Raw genomic sequence first — 19,083 nt, forward strand, 5'->3', positions numbered from 1 at the left:
CTGCTCGGTCCGCTGTAATCCAAGTGTCCTGAGCGTGTAACGTCCATAATAATCTTAACGAGGTCATTTAGTACATTTTAAGAGCCCAAACAGGGTGCTCTCGTACAGCTCCATTGCATGTCTTCCGCGCACCCTGAACTACGGAAGCCGCGGCAGACCAAGCCAGATGCTTGCGCCTTTCAGCGACTACTTTCTAAATAGCAAGCGTAGAAGAAGAAGTCCGCTGTTTATATTCTGCCTGTGAGTGACCGAGCTGTGGACAATCACAAAAGTGTTTGGCTACTGTTTTTAAAGCTTTGAATTCGGTGTCCTGCTGAAAGGGCACAAGCGTGTTTGCTTGGTCTGCTGCAGCTTCCGTAGTTCAGGCTGCGTGCAGACATGCACCGAGCTGTACGAGAGCGCACTGTTTACGCTCTTAAAATGTACTAAATTACCTCGTTAAGAATTAATTATGGACGTTACACGCTCAGGACACTTGGATTACAGCGGACGAGCAGTATGAAGGAAAATGGGAACGTTTTGTGGACTTTATGGACCATTTTTTCTGTCGGGCTCTGTCGGTCCCTGTTTGTTGACCACGAAAATCCCCAAACATCTCCAACTGCATTTGAATCGTCAAAAAAGTGCTCCAGAGTGTTTCTCAGCATGAGGGTGAGTAGAAAATGAGGCCAAATCGTTTTTTGGGTGGAGTATTCCTTTAAGACAACAATACTGCAACAAAGTTACCCTGCTCTGTCACAGGCTTTAAAGCTTCGGTCGCCCTCTAGCGGAATTCTGCGTTCTTGCAACAGTAAAGCCGGCGCTTCCACATTACATACGCCCAGGTGTCCCCCCCTCCCCCCAACCTGCCGCGGTGATTCGCGTTTCCACAGCGCGAATCACCTTTGGAAACGGTTTTTATTCTGTGTGAATAAGGACAGCTGATTAAAAAAAGATGGACTCTTCCGAAGAGGTAATTATTGTTTTCTTTTTTTTTTTTTTGCCACAGAAACGCAAATAGCTGATTAAAACGGGAGACGGGGTGCCTGCTAGTCTGTAACCGACGGGTTCGTGGATGAAAAGACCCAGTGGTCGTCAGCGGAAATCATTTAATCATTTGTTGTCCGTTGGTCTGTAGTTGCTGCTTCTTGATGAAAAACGGAGTGTGTGTGTGTGTGTGTGTGTGTGTGTGTGTGTGTGTTGGGGGGGGGGGTCGCTGCTAACGCTGCTAACGGCTAACGCTGCTAACGCTGCTGGTGTTCGACTGTCGGAGAGTTTTTTTCCTCCTCTCCGTTGTCCGGATGCTGCACAGTTTATCGCGGGCGGCGCCCGGACTGAAAGGGTCTGGCAGAAACCCTGATAGCATGTGGCTTCCTCGGCCTGCCTGACACTGTGAGCTGAGCCTGTTGCTGTGAGACCCTCCCGTCCTCCCCCTCCCTTCTTGTTGTGACGTAAAATGCGTAATTTCCTGCTCGCCAGCGCGGGAATGTCGCCGGTCGACATGCAAAGCAAGAATTATATACATTGAAAAATCCCGCGACATGTTAGAGGAGTCGATCGGCTTAATCTGCACTTTGTCATCTCCAGTAGTAGTGGCTTGGCTAAAACGGACATTCATAAACATTTAAAAGTTACGCACTATAGCTTTAAGGGTCACATCATTTCCAATCCTCTTTACAAAATTCTATGGATTTCTCACAAGTTTTCATTTATATATTAGTTGCTGGATCTATCTTGTACTGAATTTTAAGGCTACTGGGACCTAAATATTAATGTTGTATACACTACACCAGCACAATAAAGTGTAAATCTTACCTTAAAGCTGGTGTCCGGAGTTTCCGTTTGTTTCCAATGTATGTATCATTTTTCAACAGAGCTTCAATGTGAGACGCTGGATTAAAAAAACCCTCTCTCTTTCAAAACTCCGGACACCAGCTTTAAAGCCCAGCCTGACGCTCACCGTAGTGAGCAGTGGCTGGGCTTTGACAGCTGAGTTTTCATTTTTCCCAGCTATCTAAAAAAACAGATATTGACTGAAGTGTAGAATAACTATACCACTTATTTGGCATACTTGTGTCAACTGCAATGAAAGCAGGGCTGCAATACTGTTTTTCTGTTAATCTATTTTTTCCCAGCACAATTTCACATTGACAACGGCAAAAACTAATTTTAAGTCAACATAGACATGAAACCAAAAAGAGCTGCAACCCTCACAATTATATTGCACATTTCATACACAAGCAATTGTGCTACACACAGGAAAAAAACAAAAACAGAATGTTTTTTCCCACAGTGGTGGGAATGACGGTGGTGACTGGTGGCTTTCACATTTCCCACCCAGATCTCCTGTAAAACGCTTTCTCGCTCTGCTGTTCTCCTTCTTGTTCTCCATGTCGTTCGCTGTCATCTCGCTCTTCACCGGTATCAAAACAAACGCTGTATTTTTACAATCAATCATACTGTCAATCATACTGTGATACGTCATTAAACACAATCAGAATGTGCCACGTCATCGGCAGGCGCGGAAATAGGATCCTTCCGGAAAGAGACTGGAGCTCCGCAGAGGCTCCGGAGCCGGACCGCAGCCGGACCGCAGCCGGACCGGAGCCGGACCGCAGCCGGACCGGAGCCGGACCGGAGCCGGACCGCAGCCGGACCGCAGCCGGACCGGAGCGGACCGGAGCCGGACCGCAGCCGGACCGCAGCCGGACCGGAGCCGGACCGGAGCCGGACCGCAGCCGGACCGCAGCCGGACCGGAGCCGGACCGGAGCCGGACCGCAGCCGGACCGGAGCCGGACCGCAGCCGGACCGGAGCCGGACCGGAGCCGGACCGCAGCCGGACCGGAGCCGGACCGGAGCCGGATCGCAGCCGGACCGGAGCCGGACCGGAGCCGGACCGGAGCCGGACCGCAGCCGGACCGCAGCCGGACCGGAGCCGGAGCGTGGCTGGTGTGCATCGGGGGTAACACCTAATGAAGCTACAGAAAGAAAAATGACTCAAAATTAAAAAAAAAGAAAAAAAATGTTGAGGATTGGGACTTTTTAACATGTTAATATCCATTTTACCTTTTTTTTTTAACTCCCAACTTTTCTCAGTGTTGATCAGTTGCTGATGCAGCACAGATATGCCAGACAACTGCAGTAGATTAGACACCTCTTTCCCCCGCCGGCGCATTCACCAATATTCTAGAGCAGCTTCAAATGAATATAATACTCTCACAACTTTTAACCAGTTCTCTGGTCCTTGGTGTGTGAAGGTACTGAACAAGGTGAGACTGTTCAGTGAGTAAAGTCAGAGGAAGATCATTCCTGGTTGATCAATATCCAGAAACACAGGCCTGAATCCATATTAATCATGATAACGTAAGGTGAGCTACATCCTCTTCCCATTTTTCTCATGAAACTCAGACAACAGCAGCAAACCCCATTACTTTTGCAACTGCAATTGAAAAGAAACATTTCTATTAGTGCTGTCAATTGATTTAAAATTTTTAACTAATTAATCGCAGCTCTGACCACAATTAATCACATCATTTTTTAACTCAACACACAAAATTTCCAATTCAAGACACGAAACTGGCTTTATCTGAATCTTTTAACTGAAGTGGAGCAGTTTCACATCAGAAAACTAATGTGGAATTTGAACCATCCAGCATTTTAAAGTTGAGATGCTCAAGGGAAGAGCAGTTCCCTTTTCTCTGGGTGCTGAACAGTCCAGAACATCGACGCCTCAGGAGGATGCCTGGAACATTTACAAGCTCAGAACGAAGAATCTGATCCTCGTGGAAAAATAATGAAGTCTCAACGACAGTAAAATGAGTTTTCTCTCTTATTTGTCTTCATAGATCCAGTTGCTCATCTGAACCCTAATTCTGTGATTAATCACAATTAAAAAAAAAAATCTTTGACAGCCCTCCATGAATTAATAGTGATTAATGCAATTAATACTGATGACACTAAGACCGTGTGTGTGTGTGTGTGTGTGTGTGTGTGTGTGTGTGTGTGCAGATCTTGCGCAGGTACAGTCCAGACGTCAGGAGTCCCACAGTGAAAGTGAGCAGCCATAGAGTCCTCAGCAGGTCCAGTCCTCCTCCGGTGTTCCTACCAGACCAGGTCAGCCAGTGGATCATTCAAAGTGTTCTGAGATGAAACAAAATGTTTGCCATGTTCAACAATTTATCTCATTGATTTGATAGCCAAATTAAATTATTCTGAACTAATTAACCCATCTAGCAATGATAAACAGCAGGCTTTATCCAGGCCGGTGTTACATGTGCAACCAGCACATAAACTGTCAATACTTTACACAATTTATGGTTGAGTATTTCACACTTTGTCCTCGACATTGTCTGCATTCAGATCCATTTGGTTTTGAACTTTAAGTTTACTTTAATCGCTTACTTATTTTACAATTTGTACAGAGAACAGAGAGTATGAGTTCATTTGTCCACTTCAAGGAGATGAGAGGGAAGTCCTTTCTGTTTGGTTAGCCATGTTTTTTTCTTCAATTCAAAACAGCAATAAACCTGCAAGATATTACACCCATAAAATTAGCAACATATGTTTTAGTCGTTTTAATCATGAGATTCTCCTTGTCGCATGTTTTCTTTACAACAATCCTGGAGCCTGAGGATTGGCTTTCTTCATCTAATGTGCTTCCTATGATACTACCATGATCTTAAAGGCCTCTACATACTTCACCACAACAAGAACGAAGTTTGGCTGGACGACATTTCATTCTCCAACAGAAGCAGAACTCAAAGGCCACACCCTCTCACTGCAGGCTCCGCCTCTCCAGATGTTTCCAGCAGCAGGACATGACTCCACGGTGTAACAATAGCGTCTTTATGGAAGAACTGATGAAGGATTAGTTATTGAAGCTCGCCTTCCATGAGCAGATGAAGGAAAGACGAGTCCAGCCTCCTGATTCAACAGAATTCACCACTTCACCCGTCCTCATTCAGGTATTGGTGATCAGTTAATCTCTTGTCTGTGCATAAAATAAATAGAAATAAAACAAGTTTTGTTCTGGTAATTACACACTAATAAATAATTAGTGTCTAAATTATTTTTCACAGTATGTCCAGGAGCCACAGTTAAAATAACCGATGTTATATGTGCTGCTCCACCAATATTAATTTATGTTCATTTATTTTGTTTGTAATATTTTTAAAAAGTCATTGGTGTTTTTATGCACATTCCAGTGTATAGACAATATGTATTTTATTTTTACATTATTTTAAAAATAATTTTTAATCCTTTTGAATTTCTATGTGATTTTTTTTCTCCTGCTTTGACCTTCAAATCATCAGGAATTAAGCCCCTTGTGTTTCACTGATCCATCTCTGGATCCAGTCTCACTCTGGAGGAGAAGCTCTTTAATTAATGGTCAAGACATTGACAATGATTTTATCATGATCTGTACAGATGCAGCAAATGCACCACCAGCAACACAGCCACCAACGCCACCTGCTGGAGGAACCAGCACCTCCAGGACCAGAGAGACCGTCGGGGCTCCCAGCATCTCCAGCAGCCCGGCACAAGAAATGACTTTCTTTACTTCTCCAGAAGCCTCCAGGACGTGAGCCTGGCAGGAGGGAGTTATAGGGGCTGTTTTAGACTCATTTTTAAAACAAGAATCCAATAAAAATATTTCAAATATAGCAATCGATGTGAATAATTTCCGCCATGCCTTTTAAAGAACTGTGATTCAGAAATATTTGTTTTTTAAATTCTGGTTGATGATTTTTTTGGAGAGATGTGAGGACTATGCGAGTTGTATTTATTTTTCCGGGGAAATGAAGTGTTTGTGGTATGTTGGCAATATATAATAAAGCCATTATATTTGAAGAACATTGTTGTAGTCATGAAATCCATCCTTTGGAAATGTGATCATAGACCTGGGCGATTATATGATCGTGATTAGTGATCGCGATTAATTTCTAGTCGATCACGGTGATCAGCTGTGAGCACATTTACTCGATCAGACATGGCAGAAATGTGCGTGACACAGTCGACTTTTTCCTGCTCAACTTCCGCCTGCAAGTTGTCTGAGAAGTAAACAGAGATGGAGCTGAACGTGGAGCAGCGAAGCAGATGAAGTCAGCCATGCCTCAGCATTATGCTCTGAAGATGAGGCTGCTGCTGACAGGAAAGGCTGCTCCACCCGCACCGCCGCTAGCTCACCGCTGCTAGCTCACCGATCCGCAAAGAATCTGGTCTTTTGAGTCCAGGAACTACTTGTGATACAGTTTAACTAACGATCGTTCAGTTCTTCTCTTTTACTGAAAATGACGATGCATCGCATCATTGAACATGTCACCATTTCTTGCCGCTAACGCTCTGTTTCTAACAACATGCAGAGAGCCTGAAGCGGCTGCAGCGCCGGTCTTCTTCTGTGGTGTCTGTGTAAAATAAGGTTGAACATGCAAACAGCACACCTAGTGGCATGAAGTGTAAATGCAGTCATGGCGTCGCCTGTGGCCGTGGTCTGAATGAGGATCTCCTGGGGTTACTCCAAATGTTTCAGAAACCAGAATATTTATCTTAAAGCTATAGTGCGTAACTTCGGGCGCCCTCTAGCGGAATTCTGCGTTCTTACAACAATAAAGCCGGCGCTTCCACATGATGTACGCCCCGGTGTCCTCCCCCCCTCCCCAACCACTGCTACAGTGATTCGCGTTTCCACAGCCTGAATCATCGGTTGGAATAAACGGTTTTTATTCTGTGTGAATAAGGACAGCTGGTGAAAACAAAGATGGACTCTTCTGAAGAGGTAATTATTGTTTTCTTGTTTTTTTTTTTGTTTTTTTTTTGTTTGTTTTTTTTGCCACAGAAACACAAATAGCTTATTACAAACGGGAGACAAGGTGCCTGCTAATTTGTACCTGACAGGTTTGCCTTCTCCGTCGGTCACTTTCCTTCTCCCAACCGTCCAGGCTTTTTTTTTTTGGGTGGTAGGATCCACTCCAGGACTCTTTCTCAGCCGTTTCTTTGGATTATCCGCCATGCCGCTTCCTCATTCTGCCTGAGCTCCTGCCTGTTGCTGTGAGACCCTCCCGTCCTCCCCCTCCCTTCTTGTTGTGACGTAAAATGCGTAATTTCCTGCACGCCAGCGCGGGAATGTCGCCGGTCGACACGCAAAGCAAGAATTATATATATTGAAAAATCCTGCGACATGTTAGAGGAGCCGATCGGCTTAATCTGCACTTTGTCATCTCCACTTGCAGTGGCTTGGCTAAAACAGACATTCATAGACATTTAAAAGTTACGCACTATAGCTTTAACACGAATATTGACTGCACGTAAACGTAGCCAGTGCTGTCTTTTCAGGCCACTGCACCATACGAGCAACATTCTAAGAGGAGAAAAATGATTAATTTTGTCTATTTTTTTTATATTATTGTAGTTTTGCACCGTTACATTTTAAATCTAATCTGTCCAATCTAGATTATTTAAATTTTGTACATTTGATGGAAGCATTAATGATGGCAGCAGCATATTTAGCATCATTACTTGAAAATAATGTTTCCATTCTAAAGCACCTTCATTATCCCCAGGGGGGCTTCTTTAGTTTTTTAATCTTTTATAGCAACAAAAATCCTCAGGGCTGGAAACTGTCACACTTTAACTAACAATCTTTCAGTTCTTCTCTTTTACTGAAAAAACGCTGCATCGCAGGATTTTATTGTCTTGGTGCTAGATTTTTTTTCCCATTTACTGCACTGTTAAGTGAGATTGTTCTTATATTTTTCTATGTTTATATTATTTAATTTGCATTGCTATTTGCTTGGTTTGTTAATAAAATGTTAAACTATTCTATAGTTCTAGTTTTCAGTGCAGATGCTTTAAAACTGGTTTAAAAACAATATAGCATATCATGATTTTAATCGAGATTGAATGATATGAAAAAAAAAATCGTGATAATTTTTTTTTGCCATATCGCCCAGCCCTATGTGATCACTTCAGTCATTAAAGCTGGTGTCCGGAGTTTCCGTTCGTTTCCAACGTATGTATCATTTTTCAACAGAGCTTCAATGTGTCAGTCTGGTTCAATACTACAATATAATATCAGCATAAAGCAATATAAACATGTATTTATGAGCTCCGCCTTCGTCTCATAGACCCCATGTTATCCGAAAAAGCGCCGGTCAGCGTCAGCCAATAGATTTCGAGCTTCCGCCTTGTCGTGCTGTCAATCATGGCGTGGAGCAGCCAGAGAGCACGGCCGCTCGCCCAGCAGAGGAGAGTTAGCTCTGCAGCAGATATATCCACTGTCTGCTGAACATCCACCGTAAACAGCTCAACATGGAGGATGCTGCAGGACTCAGAGGCTCTCATTTTCACCCGACAGAGAATGAGCGTGCACAATTAAAGGGGCGTGGCTTGGTCGCTCATGAAAGCAGAGGGAGGGCGGAGCCTGAGACGTTGGATTAAAAAAAAAACCTCTCTTTCAAAACTCCGGACACGAGCTTTAAAGTTATGTCTATATTAGTGTGATCTGTCGATGTTTTATTTTTGAAGTTATTAACAATTGACAGTATTTCATGGTCATTTACAGCGCTAATAAAGATGGAGTGCGGGTTCATGTTGATCAGTCTTTCATCTCTGGGCTCCACTATCTCATTTGCAAGATTCGGTCCTACATTCACAAAGTATTCATTAAATGCATCTGCCATCTCTTTAAAGGGGAACGGTCGTTTTTACAATCTGGACCTTATTTCACATTCGTCACAACAACATTTACTCACCCGTTTGACTTTCGTGTGATTTGCAGTTGGTTCGGAGATAATTAGATGCTCCCATATCCATATAACGGCAGCGGGCGGGGCGCCGACATGCAGCCGTTACAGACGCTCTTTTCTCTTATGTTTGTTGTGGGGTGGTAGATACATGTACATTTATTAAGTCAGCATCACTTAGCGCTATTGGGAAGTCTGTAAACCGGCTAGATTGAGCAACTCTCCGGGAGCGCTGAAGCAATGATGTCATCACACTGCGCCGTGGCGCACATTCATTCTGTTTGTTTACATGGAAGCAGCGTCTCTGCTCTGCAGTCAGACCACGGCATCTCCATCGGCTTTTTTAGGCAGTCAGAGTTTATTTTCAGCTGGTTGTAACTTTGGTACAATGGTTCCAGTGTGCATATATCCTGCTGTGAAAGTAAAATGACCAGCTGGACGTCACTGAGCTCACAGGCTCCCACTTCGTGACCGGGATTTATTGAAGCTATGGCTAATAGCGCTCAACACGGACCCCAGCATCAAAGTTCAAACTTTACCACATTTGGATTATCGGGTGTGTAGTGCCCACTTCACATCGGAGGACTTCTTCCCAGTTCAGGAATGAAATGAAGGCCAGAAGATCCAGAGAATGAACCTCAAAAAGAATGCCATTCCAGCGGCTGCAGGAGGAGAGCAGGTCGAGGTAACAAGACGCTAATAATATTCATTTTTTCCTTTACTAATGTCTAGAGTTGGCGAGAATGTTATAAACTTGTTCCTACTCCTTTTGAGCAACAGTGTACAGAATATTTTACTGTTTATCTACAACTCTTGTCATTGACAGATATACTTGTATCATCCTTTGTTGTTGCTCAAATGAACTAAACAGTAAACATCCAGCCTCTAGACATTAGCAAAGAAAAAAATGAATATTATTAGCGTCTTGTTACCTCGACCTGTCCTCCTCCTGCAGCCGCTGGAATGGCATTCTTTTTGAGGTTCATTCTCTGGATCTTCTGGCCTTCATTTCTTTCCTGAACTGGGAAGAAGTCCTCCGATGTGAAGTGGGCACTACACCCCCGATAATCCAAACGTCGTGAAGTTTGAACTTTGATGCTGGGGTCCGTGTTGAGCGCTATTAGCCATAGCTTCAATAAATCCCGTCACGAAGTGGGAGCCTGTGAGCTCAGTGACGTCCAGCTGGTCATTTTACTTTCACAGCAGGATATATGCACACTGGAACCATTGTACCAAAGTTACAACCAGCTGAAAATAAACTCTGACTGCCTAAAAAAGCCGATGGAGATGCCGTGGTCTGACTGCAGAGCAGAGACGCTGCTTCCATGTAAACAAACAGAATGAATGTGCGCCACGGCGCAGTGTGATGACATCATCACTTCAGCGCTCCCGGAGAGTTGCTCAATCTAGTCGGTTTACAGACTTCCCAATAGCGCTAAGTGATGCTGACTTAATAAATGTACATGTATCTACCACACCACAACAAACATAAGAGAAAAGAGCGTCTGTAACGGCTGCATGTCGGCGCCCTGCCCGCTGCCGTTATATGGATATGGGAGCATCTAATTATCTCCGAACCAACTGCAAATCACACGAAAGTCAAACGGGTGAGTAAATGTTGTTGTTATGAATGTGAAATAAGGTCCAGATTGTAAAAACGACCGTTCCCCTTTAATGCCATCAAACATTAGTCCAGAGCGTTAATTGTGGTGGGAGCGTTAAACTGTGCAAAAACCGTGTTTAATTGTTTCATCTCAAAGCTCATTATTAATTTATTTTCATCCACGTCACCCCCCAGTAAGATTGGCCAATCCCAGAAACATGAAAGTGAAGTGCCTGGGGTTTTCTCTCTCTCACCAGCATCATCCAGAGCTTGGTTGACCTTGCTGAGCTTGTTTCATTTTGAAATAAAAACTTTCCATTCTTGATGAAAATCCTTAACTGTGCAGATGTGAAGTATCTAACGGAACAACATCTGAGATCTCTGTCGACAATGTTACTGACTGCACTGAAGCATTTAGAGTGTATGAGCCACCCTGGAGCTGTCAGACAGGAGAAACACAGCTTCGTGTGGATCGCTGTGCAGTCCTAATGTCTGATGTCTGAACAATCATGATTAGTGGAGAAAAAAACTAAATTCTGATTGCCTCTTCTTCTGTTTGTTGTTCAGGTGAAATCATCTTTGAGGGACGATCCTCTTCTTCCATCAAGTTCTGCTGGTCTGCACCACCACCGCCAGCTCCACCATAAAGAACCCAGCTCCAGTCGAAACTACGACTCTCCGTCCAGCAGCAGCCCCACCAGCAGCAGCAACGACCCCCCACCTCCCATCTCTCACTCAGCGGCCTCCGTCCTGCCACCCCCTCCCCTCCCTTTCCACCTCAATGCTTTCTCCAACCTCCTACCTCAGCCGCCCGCCGCCTCGCCCTGCTGCGGGGGCAGAGCAGAGGCTCCAGTCCACTCGCCCTCAGAGTTCTGCAGGCAGCAGGAGGGGGCAGCCGAGGACAGCGTTACTGAAGATCCGTCCACGAAGTCCTTCCTGGGGAAGGTTAAAGCCTTCGAGACGTTGGATCATTTGGCCCGAGCTCACAGAATGCTGGAGCTGCAACAGGCACACAGTGCTAAGGTGGGCATCGCTCTGTTCCCCTGATTAGTGCAAGGACATAAGGAGGAGATCACACAACCAAATTTACATTTCCACAACATTCAAAGCCTTAGCGGTAGAAGAATCAAATGAGACATGATGTTGGCACATTGCATATGATCATATAAACGTGGTACCACCAGAGGCTAACGTGAGTAGCCGACAGCAGGCTGAACCACAGACCTACGACAGTTACTGCACATACGCTGCTGCTCAGAAATGTGGCCACATTTTCTCATTCCGTGGTTTTTGATTATTTTCTTGACACTGATGATTCTCATTCAAGGGCATCAAAACTATGAATGAACATGAATAATGTAGGTTTCATGGAACCTTTGGTGGCATTACACTCTCAGAATCTCAGGTCACATCTGGGACGTCAACGCATGCAAAGGAGATCCGCACACAGCTGTGAAAGAGCCATGCTAGTCAAACTTTCCTCAAGCAAAATACTCCTGTGACAGCTTCCACAGCGCTCGCACTGCTTACTGCCCATGCAAGCAATGCTGCGATCTGCAAGCTAAAAATGGTCCTTTGAGCTCGCTCAGAATCCTGCTTGCTCAGGTCCTTTCCTTGTGTTTCTTGGCCGAAATCTCGTCTTTGTCGTGGTTTTGTTCTGGGTCTGGGCTGCAGCTCCCCTGGACAGCTGTAGCTGAAGGGATGAAGAAGAGAGGACGGAGCGGGAGCCGAGGCTTCTCCTTCACTGGATCATGCAGTTATCTTTATTAAACATGTCGTGTCATTTACTGTCCGTCCACATCATCCATGTTCATCTGTAACCAGTAAATCACTGTTCCCTATTGTCTCCAAAGACATATTCAGAAGTCCACAAAGCATCTCTCACAGCATTTCCTTTGCACAATGTAAACCCAAATTTGCTGTATCTCTTCAAGTCACTTTCCCAAAATTTATATAAAATAACATCATGACAACATCTGCACTTAATATGCATTTCACTCAAATACTGTAAAGTATACTTGTTTCATAGATCGTAAATAAGAATAACTTTAAACTTTTTAACCAAATAACCTTCATTTTTACTGAACATTTTACTTTAAATTCACTATTCAACCTCTTTTTAACAGTTTCTTTACATGCACACCAATTAAACTTCATAAAATCTTGCCATGGAGCCAGTTAAATCATGAAAACAGTCTTTCACCAATAGAATTGAGACGTGTTGCTCATAGTAACAAATATAACAATATTTTTTAACAGTATCCGCGTGCTGCACCGCCAGCTTGCTACTCCATGTGGTCTCAAAAACACAAAATCAATACTCTAGTCTTCAGAAAAACCAAAAAAGGACCTTTATAAGTCTCTTGTACAACTTTCACTTATTTCTGAGTATATTTCATACCTGAAACGATAACGAAGAAAGGTTGACATGGGAGCCGTCGCTTCTCCTTCACTGGATCTTGCAGTTATGACAGTAACCAGCTTGGAGCAAAATACCAGCACCTCACAGCGCCTCCTACTGGAAGGAACGCCACGACTCCATGTCCATTTTGTAAACCATACCGTCCCTTGGTCTTTCTAACAAAAGATATCACAAACACATTAAATAATAGTAATTAATAGTAATTAGTTATTGATTACTGGTTACTTCTCCAAGAAAGTAATCCCATTACTTTACTGATTGCTTACTTTCAAAAGTAATTAAATATTTTGTTATTTTACTTTGCTTGCTTTTCAAAAACACAATGTACAACCTGAATACACTTTGAAGCAATAGAGCTTTCAGCCTGATTCTATTCTTTCTGTATTTTCCATCATATTACTGTATCGGCCCGAATATAAGACGACTCTGATTATAAGACAACCCCTATTTTTCAAATATCATTTTGTGAAAATAAAATGTGTTGAAGACAATAAGGTTACTCATAAACAAACTTTTTATTGTACAATTTTTCTAAACTCAAAAACTCACAACAGAGATAACATTTCACCTGATTTAAGATTAAACATTATTGCAGTATTAAATAAAAATATATTCTCTTTCTCAAAATAAGCAGCAATAAGCAACAATTAAGAAGCATCACTTTGAGAACGGAATTAGCATCTGCGTTGAAACTTCATAATAAACTGACAAACTCACAAGTATCAGTTCCACCTCCATCCTGAACATCAGCTAAGTATACTCGAGTACTGACAGGCAGGTATTCTTGATGCTGTTTGAAATGAAGCTTAGAAAAACCAGCAGCAGCCACACTGCTCAGTCTTCTTCTCTCACTGCTGCAGGCTGACACTCTGTCCAGCTCACTAGCTCCCCCTAACGGGGGGCGGAGCCACTGCATGGAGCAGAGGCAGGACAGCTCCCCGGGACTCTGGCTCCATCCAGTCCTCCATCAGAGCACCACCCCGTTTTAGAGAAAACCATTCCTGGAAAAAAAAAAAACATTGTCTTATATTCTGGCCAATACAGTAAATTCAATCAAATTGAGGTGTCCAGATTAAACTTTTTAATAGTTTCAAACATGTCCTCAACAATAAAGACAGTGGTGATCTTCTTCAGTTCAGTCCTGCTGCTCTGCACTGTAATTTCACCGGTTTATCAGGAGAAGGTTCTCCTGGTGGGGATGCGGCGGCTCAGATGAACCGATGCTCGGCAGAGGAGACTCAGATGAACCGATGCTCGGCAGAGGAGACTCAGATGAACCGATGCTCGGCAGAGGAGGCCTCTGGTCTTCTTTTCCTCGGCAGTCTTCATGTGAACCAGTCTCCTCGCAGCTCTTGATGGTTTTTAATGACTACTCTTGGGCACGTATTCAACGTTTTTCCAGTTTTCCAGACTGATTGACTTTCAGTTCTTAAAGTCACAATGAACTGTCTTTCCTCTTCACTCACATGATTGGTTCTTACCACAATCCGAATTCTAACAGTTGTCAAATAGCTACACTGAGCTTTTCTTCTTTCCCATTTAAGTCTCTGGTAAAGGCTAAAGGGATACTTTTGGTTAATGCAACAGTTTTATTTCCTGAGCGCCCTTCATTTTATTCCAAGCCATTGTCTCCAGAACCACTTGTTTTTCCTCTTGTCATGTAATGTAACATGTAGGAATTTATTGTATTTATTCAATGTTATAACTGCCTGCTGCTGCCATGCCAGGCCCCTCTTGAAAAAGAGACTTTGTTTTTCAACAACGCTTCTACCTGGTTAAATAAAGGATATAATAAAAACCTTTATTTGTAAATAACAATTTTTATGAGACTGTCCTCCACTGTGTAGAAATGAAAAAAACTTCAGATCATATCCATAAACTGAGTGGAAACTGTGAAGATAAAGTGTTTGTCTCTAGAGAAGCATTGGGTAAATAAAAAAAACAAAAAAAAAACAGAGGTTCTCCATTCTATTGTGGTTCATCGTTTTATCTGCTTCAGAAACTATTTAAAAGATTTTGTTCTGTTTTGAAAATCAAATGTTCAATGCAGAGAATCGTATTTGTGGTCTAATGTGTCTATTAAGTACAACTCACTCAACTAAAAAAAAGAAAAAAAAACACTGTAAGTCTGATGTGGTGACATTATTTACATGACCACACAGAGGTGCATAATGTTAAAAACGTACCCTGTGGTCATAATTTGAGGCATGAATTAACGACCACTGTGGTCGTTTGAGTTTTTTACGCTTCAGCATACTTTCACAAATCCTGATAATACTAATCTAATGCCATCTAACGCAACTTTCAGGTTAAGTATTACTAAAGCAATGTAATCCACGGGTAATGAATTATAAATGACATTAATAGTTTTCATTGGAAAGAAAAGTTAATATTTTATTAATGATTTCCTATAGTTTGCTGCCTCAACCCATGACCAAGTTTTGTCTCGCCAACTGTAAGATGAATGGATCCTTGATGTATTTCAAGCTTAAAACACTATGTTAGAATAGATTTTAGTTATAAAGGCCTGAATCATCTGTTCTGATTACAGCTGGAAATTGCTCAGAAGCACCCAGATATCTACGCTGTTCCATTGAAGACAACCAAACTGGACCATAGTCGCCCACAACCCATCGGGTAAGTCCACCACCGAACACCAAATACTGCTGCCACTCCACTGTAACACTAACACTGCTGCCACTCCACTGTAACACCAACACTGCTGCCACTCCACTGTAACACTAACACTGCTGCCACTCCACTGTAACACTGCTGCCACTCCACTGTAACACTGTAACACTGCTGCCACTCCACTGTAACACTGCTGCCACTCCACTGTAACACCAACACTGCTGCCACTCCACTGTAACACTAACACTGCTGCCACTCCACTGTAACACTGCTGCCACTCCACTGTAACACTGTAACACTGCTGCCACTCCACTGTAACACTGCTGCCACTCCACTGTAACACTGCTGCCACTCCACTGTAACACTGTAACACTGCTGCCACTCCACTGTAACACTGCTGCCACTCCACTGTAACACTGCTGCCACTCCACTGTAACACTGCTGCCACTCCACTGTAACACTGCTGCCACTCCACTGTAACACTGTAACACTGCTGCCACTCCACTGTAACACTGTAACACTGCTGCCACTCCACTGTAACACTGCTGCCACTCCACTGTAACACTGCTGCCACTCCACTGTAACACTGCTGCCACTCCACTGTAACACTGTAACACTGCTGCCACTCCACTGTAACACTAACACTGCTGCCACTCAACTGTAATACTGCTGCCACTCCACTGTAACACTGCTGCCACTCCACTGTAACACTGCTGCCACTCCACTGTAACACTGCTGCCACTCCACTGTAACACTGTAACACTGCTGCCACTCCACTGTAACACTGTAATACTGCTGCCACTCCACTGTAACACTGTAACACTGCTGCCACTCCACTGTAACACTAACACTGCTGCCACTCAACTGTAATACTGCTGCCACTCAACTGTAATACTGCTGCCACTCAACTGTAATACTGCTGCCACTCCACTGTAACACTGCTGCCACTCAACTGTAATACTGCTGCCACTCCACTGTAATACTGCTGCCACTCAACTGTAATACTGCTGCCACTCCACTGTAACACTGTAACACTGCTGCCACTCCACTGTAACACTGCTGCCACTCAACTGTAATACTGCTGCCACTCCACTGTAACACTAACACTGCTGCCACTCCACTGTAACACTGTAACACTGCTGCCACTCCACTGTAACACTGCTGCCACTCAACTGTAATACTGCTGCCACTCCACTGTAACACTGCTGCCACTCCACTGTAACACTGTAACACTGCTGCCACTCCACTGTAACACTGTAACACTGCTGCCACTCCACTGTAACACTAACACTGCTGCCACTCCACTGTAACACTGCTGCCACTCAACTGTAATACTGCTGCCACTCAACTGTAATACTGCTGCCACTCCACTGTAACACTGCTGCCACTCCACTGTAATACTGCTGCCACTCAACTGTAATACTGCTGCCACTCCACTGTAACACTGTAACACTGCTGCCACTCCACTGTAACACTGCTGCCACTCAACTGTAATACTGCTGCCACTCCACTGTAACACTAACACTGCTGCCACTCCACTGTAACACTGTAACACTGCTGCCACTCCACTGTAACACTGCTGCCACTCAACTGTAATACTGCTGCCACTCCACTGTAACACTGCTGCCACTCCACTGTAACACTGTAACACTGCTGCCACTCCACTGTAACACTGCTGCCACTCCACTGTAACACTGTAATACTGCTGCCACTCCACTGTAACACTGCTGCCACTCCACTGTAACACTGCTGCCACTCCACTGTAACACTGTAATACTGCTGCCACTCCACTGTAACACTGCTGCCACTCCACTGTAACACTGTAACACTGCTGCCACTCCACTGTAACACTGCTGCCACTCCACTGTAACACTAACACTGCTGCCACTCCACTGTAACACTGTAACACTGCTGCCACTCCACTGTAATACTGCTGCCACTCCACTGTAACACTGTAATACTGCTGCCACTCTACTGTAACACTGTAATACTGCTGCCACTCCACTGTAACACTGTAACACTGCTGCCACTCCACTGTAACACTGCTGCCACTCCACTGTAACACTAACACTGCTGCCACTCCACTGTAACACTGTAACACTGCTGCCACTCCACTGTAATACTGCTGCCACTCCACTGTAATACTGCTGCCACTCCACTGTAACACTGTAATACTGCTGCCACTCCACTCTAACACTGTAATACTGCTGCCACTCCACTGTAACACTAACACTGCTGCCACTCAACTGTAATACTGCTGCCACTCCACTGTAACACTGTAATACTGCTGCCACTCCACTGTAACACTGTAACACTGCTGCCACTCCACTGTAATACTGCTGCCACTCCACTGTAACACTGTAATACTGCTGCCACTCCACTGTAACACTGTAACACTGCTGCCACTCCACTGTAACACTGTAACACTGCTGCCACTCCACTGTAATACTGCTGCCACTCCACTGTAACACTGTAACACTGCTGCCACTCCACTGTAACACTGCTGCCACTCCACTGTAATACTGCTGCCACTCCACTGTAACACTAACACTGCTGCCACTCAACTGTAATACTGCTGCCACTCCACTGTAATACTGCTGCCACTCCACTGTAACACTGTAACACTGCTGCCACTCCACTGTAATACTGCTGCCACTCCACTGTAACACTGTAATACTGCTGCCACTCCACTGTAATACTGCTGCCACTCCACTGTAACACTGTAACACTGCTGCCACTCCACTGTAACACTGTAATACTGCTGCCACTCCACTGTAACACTGTAACACTGCTGCCACTCCACTGTAACACTGCTGCCACTCCACTGTAACACTGTAACACTGCTGCCACTCCACTGTAACACTGTAATACTGCTGCCACTCCACTGTAACACTGTAACACTGCTGCCACTCCACTGTAACACTGCTGCCACTCCACTGTAACACTGCTGCCACTCCACTGTAACACTGTAACACTGCTGCCACTCCACTGTAACACTGTAATACTGCTGCCACTCCACTGTAATACTGTAACACTGCTGCCACTCCACTGTAACACTGCTGCCACTCCACTGTAACACTGTAACACTGCTGCCACTCCACTGTAACACTGTAATACTGCTGCCACTCCACTGTAACACTGTAACACTGCTGCCACTCCACTGTAACACTGCTGCCACTCCACTGTAACACTGCTGCCACTCCACTGTAACACTGTAATACTGCTGCCACTCCACTGTAATACTGTAACACTGCTGCCACTCCACTGTAACACTGCTGCCACTCCACTGTAACACTGTAACACTGCTGCCACTCCACTGTAACACTGTAATACTGCTGCCACTCCACTGTAACACTGTAACACTGCTGCCACTCCACTGTAATACTGCTGCCACTCCACTGTAACACTGCTGCCACTCCACTGTAATACTGCTGCCACTCCACTGTAACACTGCTGCCACTCCACTGTAACACTGCTGCCACTCCACTGTAACACTGCTGCCACTCCACTGTAACACTGCTGCCACTCCACTGTAACACTGTAACACTGCTGCCATTCCACTATAACACTGCTGCCACTCCACTGTAACACTGTAACACTGCTGCCACTCCACTATTACACTGCTGCCACTCCACTGTAACACTGTAACACTGCTGCCACTCAGCTGTAATGCCACTCTACTGTAACACTTCTGCCACTCCAATGT

The 19,083-nt window shown here is 44.4% G+C and overlaps 1 pseudogene; it reads left to right on the forward strand.

The window, feature by feature from the left end:
- Positions 1-19,083, forward strand: part of LOC115397996 (tight junction protein ZO-2-like) — a 151,621-nt pseudogene that overhangs the window by 124,365 nt on the left and 8,173 nt on the right.

This window comes from Salarias fasciatus, chromosome 12, assembly GCF_902148845.1.
Source record: "Salarias fasciatus chromosome 12, fSalaFa1.1, whole genome shotgun sequence".
NCBI classification, from domain to species: domain Eukaryota; kingdom Metazoa; phylum Chordata; class Actinopteri; order Blenniiformes; family Blenniidae; genus Salarias; species Salarias fasciatus.